This window comes from Hyaena hyaena, unplaced genomic scaffold (assembly GCF_003009895.1).
Source record: "Hyaena hyaena isolate Hyena2069 unplaced genomic scaffold, ASM300989v1 scaffold_700, whole genome shotgun sequence".
Lineage (NCBI taxonomy): Eukaryota > Metazoa > Chordata > Mammalia > Carnivora > Hyaenidae > Hyaena > Hyaena hyaena.
This window is the reverse complement of record NW_024081331.1, coordinates 295,604-301,458: the sequence shown is the minus strand read 5'-3', so window position 1 is coordinate 301,458 and position 5,855 is coordinate 295,604. Positions and strand designations below refer to the sequence as shown.

At 42.5% G+C, this 5,855-nt stretch overlaps 1 long non-coding RNA gene across 1 annotated transcript; it reads left to right on the top strand.

The window, feature by feature from the left end:
* Positions 1–1,066: 1,066 nt before the first annotated feature.
* On the top strand, positions 1,067–4,848 carry LOC120220457. Its single transcript, XR_005525579.1, has 2 exons — positions 1,067–1,266; positions 4,581–4,848. It is a non-coding gene; the product is annotated as an uncharacterized LOC120220457 (long non-coding RNA).
* The last annotated feature ends 1,007 nt before the right edge of the window (positions 4,849–5,855 follow it).

Sequence of the window (5,855 nt, the reverse complement as noted above, 5' to 3'; positions counted from 1 at the left end):
AGTATTTTTATAAGAAAAGGGACATTTAGACACAGACACATTTCACACAAGAACACTGTGTGAAAACCAGAGACACAGAGACTGCCATGTGATGGAGGAGGCCAAGGTTGGAGTGATGTGTTTACAAGCAAAAGAATGCCAAAAATTGCTAACAAGCACCAGAAACTAGGCAAGGAAGAATCCTCCAAAGAGAGCATGGTCCTGCTGACACCTTGATTTTTAACTTCTTGTCTCTAGAACCTTGAGAGAATAAATTTCTATTGTTACCCAGTTTGTGGCAATTTGGTATGACAGACTTAGGAAACATGGTAGGAATGCAAAAATGTTCTTTCCAAAAGTCTTCAGTGGGACAGTAAGAATTCTTTTGTGAGGTGAGGCCATGTGCCTAAATCAATGGATTTCTCCAGGTATTTTTGGAAGAGCGGAACATAGGACATCCCAGGAACAGGGTGAAAGAGTGAGGGTGAATGTCCTGGTGATAATTGGTCAACCTTAAGCCTCTCTTTACTGTCAAGGCAATAGGGAAAATCTGCCTCATATTCACATGAAGACAGTGTTCCCTTCTTTTTGTCACATAGGGCAGGACAGCTATTTTAAGATTCTCTTTGGTGCACACATTTTAGACAAGATTGGATGTGCCCTGAGGAAGACGTGGCCTTTCAGAAAAGGATCAGGAGTCCCTTCTTGGGAAACTTTTCCCTTCCTTGGTTTGACTTGGAACAGAAAATTTGGAAAACAAACCACTTGCCATGCATGTGGGTCTGGTTTGCTTTGGGAATATTCTCATCCTAAACAAGAGTGCTCTGAGCCTTCTTTCTCCCTGCTCTGATGTGGGTGGGCTCCCTTCCTGGAAAGTGGGGGTGGATATAGTGCTTCTGAACCTATGAGTTTGTGGCAATTTGTGAACCTTCCTCATATTCCTTAGCATTCTCTCCTGTAACTTCTCAAGGTAGTGTTGGATAGGGTTGAGCTCTCGGAAGACCAAAGGCTGGGCCAGTACCTGCCAGGATCTCACAATCTCCCATTGTGCCTGTGCTGTGACTTCACCATCCTGAAAACCCACCAGGTGACAGTAGGGGCAGGATTTTCCCCATGTCCTTTCCCATCCTGAGGATATGTTTTCTTCAGAGTCCAATTTAGGCTCAAATCCTGGTCCTGGGATCTTCTTTGTGACAGGTATCCTCAGTTTCATCTTTGGACCCTGCATCTTCTTTTTTCTCACTTTCCTGGTGATTCAACAGTGCAGAAAGAAAATAAAATGCAAAGGTAGGCTCTAAAAAGGAAGTGAGGATGAGGAGAGCTTGTGGGCTGTGGATGAGAAGGGGCCCATTGTGATGTGGGATCCTGAAGCTGCCTTTTGTCCTTATTACATTTTCCAGAAAATATGCTACTTGTAGTGCTCTGGACTCTAAGCCTCAATGACCTTGGACTAGGAGGTCCAAAGAAATATGGTATCACATATGACAGCAGTGAGTTCAGCACCAGGGATAGGGACACAGGTTAGGACTTGGCCAGGATATGTCTGTAAAGCATGAACAATGAAGGGGCTCTGATGAGCTGAGAGTGGCCCCAGAGACTTCAAAGGTGGCTCTATATGAAGGTGTTTTAGGATGTGAGTTTCTGACTCGGAAACTTTGTGTCAGTCTTGCCCACTTGTAAATAATATCCACATGGGGCTGCATGTGAAAACATCAATAATGACCATGAAACTAAAGAGGAGAAACAGCTGGAATCAGGTGGATGTCCCTGCCCTCTGTAGCATCTTCTGGCCATAAACCACCATCTGGGGTGATTCACAACATCTATGGTGCAACACCTACACATGGAATTCCTGCATCCTTCCTTAGAACCATGCTCTGTGCTCTGAAGCTCTTGACAGATCTCTCTGATCCCCAGTGAACATGGAGTCTTCTCTCTGGAAAGAAACTATTTCAAGCCTGAGGTTCTGTTATGAATCTTTCTTTACCTTTCATATGTGCAGGTTTGTCCTTTCATGTCTATTCTGGGACAGTTTCTTGCCTGGCAGATAATTCTGTGGCCAAGCCACTACCATGTGCCAAAAAGTGTGAAGACAAAGTTAGATTTAGGAATGTTGTAGGCAAGGCAGGCCAGTCTGCTTTTGGGATTGAGGACAGGGTAGGAAGGTCTGCGTGGAAGAGAGACTGAAGGGGGAACAGAGTTTTGGGAGATTGCAACCTCAGTCCGCTGAGAGAGGAAGTCTGGTTTCCTGGGGACCATTCTTTGAGGAACTGAATGACTATTTCTCAGGCTGCTTTAAAACTGCTTTTTTTTCTGACACCTCAGTAACTGCCTCAATGACCTTAGCGGGTAAGAAAGAGGCAGTTCTGCATGAGCATAACTGCTCTGATGGCTTCAGATGTATGTTAGTATATAAGTATTTCCCAAATCAAGGTATCACTTGAGGGTGAGAGGCAACTGAGAAATATCTGTTTACTGAAATATATTGGGACATGGTGAACATTTTGGTATTTTATGGGGCGCATGCTGCCAAATTTTTAAGCTGACATATCCACCAATTATCCAGAATGCCTTTAATTATAGCCTCAGGGATTATTGGTACTTGAAGGGATCATAGGAATTGTATAGTCAAATACTGCTACATAGATAAAATAACTGAAAGTAGATAGGATGTGACTTTCTCAAGGTCACACAAGAGGTCACTGTTAGATCTAGAATGACCCTATCCTGATTCCTAGGAGTAGGTCTCTACTTACATGCTCTACCAGAGGCCCTAGCCCGCTCTTGGGGGGACAAGAAACAGGTGATCTAGAATACAACTATATAAATGAAGGGTTTCTTGTCCCTGAAATTCTTACCAAGACTTCTTTATGCGGAACAGATGAGATGGACCTGCTCAGGGCCACCTTAATGGGAATGTGACCTGTGCAATTGCCCGTGTCCCCACACTAAGAAGGACCTCACATTTGGTTTGTTGCCCTCCTGTTGCCATCTTGAGCTTCTTGATAGTTTTTGAACAAGAGGCTTTGCATTTTGTTTTGCAACAGGCAAATTATGTAATCCAGAGAATGGTACCTCAGAGACGCATAGAAAAATAGTCCCTTACAGACAAGTAAAAGAATATCTATTAGAAAAAGAGTTAGCTTCCCAAGTCATTTCATCAATTTCTTGGCATCTTTAGGGAGTATGGGAATAGGCTGGATTTGGTGATAGGGACTCTCCTGCAGTTACGGCTGTGCATGTACTTTTTGATGCTGCGATCGTATTTTCCCAACTATAGCAATCACATAGATTATTAAAAGATTTTTTGGGTAAATTCAAAATGTGACAAAGTGAGAAATCGAGTTAAAATGGCAGAACATTAGTGTTAGACTACTTTTTGACATTCTATGGCTGCTAATAATATATTAAGGTTACTCTGATAAGTATGAGTTTCTATGGAGTCAGGTTTTGGGTGAAGGGCAAGAATTACGCCATATTTCTTTAAGACCCATGGCAGGACTGGTTGCATAATTTTCAGGGCCCAATGCAAAGTGAAGTGGGATTCATTGTTCAAAAATTATTAATGTTTTTATTTATTTTTGAGAGAGAGGGAGTGAATGGGGGAAATGCAGAGAGAGTAGGACAGAGGATTTGAAGTAGGCTCTGTGCTGACAGCAGTGAGCTTGATGTGGGACTCGAACTCATGAATGGTGAGATCATGACTTGAGAAGTTGGATATTTAACCGACTGAGCCACTTAGGTGCCCCACAAAAATATGAAGACTTTGAAGATGGTGAGAACAAGATCTTAGATGAAACATAGGGCCTTCTTGAGCATGGAGTTCTACACAACCGCATGAGTTGGAAGCTGGATCCACACAATGTCAGAGTCGGAAGGCTACCACAGCCTTTGTGAAGGTGGTGGGGTTCCTTGGGAGGAGAAAAACAGTGGAAGTTGAAGCAGCTATATCCATTTAAGGACTTTCAGAAAAGACTGGGATTGGGGCACCTGGGTGGCTCAGTCATATGGGCATCCGACTTCGGCTCAGGTCATGATCTTGTGGTTTGTGAGTTAGAGCCCCGCATGGAGCTCTGTGCTTACAGTTCAGAACCTGGAGCCTGCTTCGGATTCTGTCTCCCTCTCTCTCTGCCCTTCCCCCATTCACGCGCTCTCTCTCTCTCTCAAGAACATGGAAAAAAAAAAAAAAAAAGACTGGGCTTATCCCTGTGGACATTGGGAAAGTCGGGATCTGGTCTCTAAGTGACTTCATGGGGTATATGGTATTGGAGTTATATCTTCCTGTCAACAAATTCCTTTGATTCAGCCCAATCTAATTAAGAAAAGTAGGATGCTTACCATTCCTTCTCTGATTTTGTGTCTCTGCTATTTGTATTGACTTAGAAAGAGGTTTTTAGTCTCTGTTACAGATATTCCCTAGACAATGATTTGAAATCAATAAGTTTGTATTGATGATTTCCCTGATGTGTTTTATATTATGCAGAAATTATCTCAAACTGGGTCCCCAGGACGCTGTTTCTCTCGTGCCCGTGATTCTGATGCCTCTAGAGGGCTCTGTTTAGTCTCTGAGTTATAACAAAGCCCTAAATTTGCTATTGCAGGTTGGTTTTCACTGTCTTCAGGGAAAGGAAGTCTAGAAGAGGAGAAAATCCTGAATGAAGAAGAGCTTGTATGTGACAATGCTGAGTTTGGTGTCAGTAGGATGCCATCTGAAGAACAAGTATGCCTATATTGAAAATCCTATTATGTTTTGGTCCAGGCTAGAGGTTCAGAAAATATCACTGCCTTCATCCAGATAGGATAATGCTGACTTGTGTTCCATCTTTATATAGAGTGTCCAATAATAAATACTTTGGTCCTTCCAGACCAGTTCTGTGTTATGAAGAAATTTTTTGTTAACCTTTAGAGGCTTTAACACAAACTGATTTTTATAGAATTCATACCCTAGGTGCTTTAATCCAAGTATACATTTTCTTTTCCTGAGTGAAATCCTAAGTGACTGATCTACGGTCAGACTGAAAGAGATGTTAAATCCAGCTCCAGGGCTGAGGTTTCTTTCCTCAAGATGACATCACAATAAAAACATTTGAATATTCCAGAAAGGTTCTATCCTAATGACATCATCTTTTCTTACATAATTTTAGCCCCTCCCCTCTCTTATGGACTCTGGAACTTGAATTCATTTAGGGTAGATGTGGGTATGTCAGAGATTTCTTAGTAAACCTAAATAAATCTAAAAATTTAACTGAGGTGTAATTGGAACAGGAAAGCACAAGTCACTTGGAAGGAGAATGTCACTTTGACTGTGAAGATACTTATGCCTCAGCTTGCTTCCAAACCCAGCGTGTGTCGTCATGGTTGAGTTTTCGGGTGTAGCACATATGTGCTGCACATTTAATTAAAACAAATACTATTTCTTGGGTCCTCAAGCACAGTGATCTTTGCAAATGTAAATTGGTTCAAATTACCTCACAGGCGGAGTAACTTCTAGGATATGAATTGAGAAGACACTCCACATTCACCATGGCTGTAACATGCTGAGGGAACAGAAATGGCCCAGCTCCTAAACTTGACCCTAATCTGCTTTCTGGCATTCCCAATATTCACCCAGAGATATATAGTTTCTGATCTTTTCCGATAGCCCAGAGAAGTGAGCACAGGTGCAGGACATCTTGGAAAATAGCTGCTAAAAAGAGTTATACTGTCTCTGTAACGTTACTCTCTGCACCACTATCTCTGAATTACTTGTTTCGAAGATATGAAGTAACCTTGGAGCACCTGGGTGGCTCAGTCGGTTAAGTGTCTGACTTCAGCTCAGGTCATGATCTCACGACTGTTGGGTTCGAGCCCCGCATCAGGATCCGTGCTGACAGCTC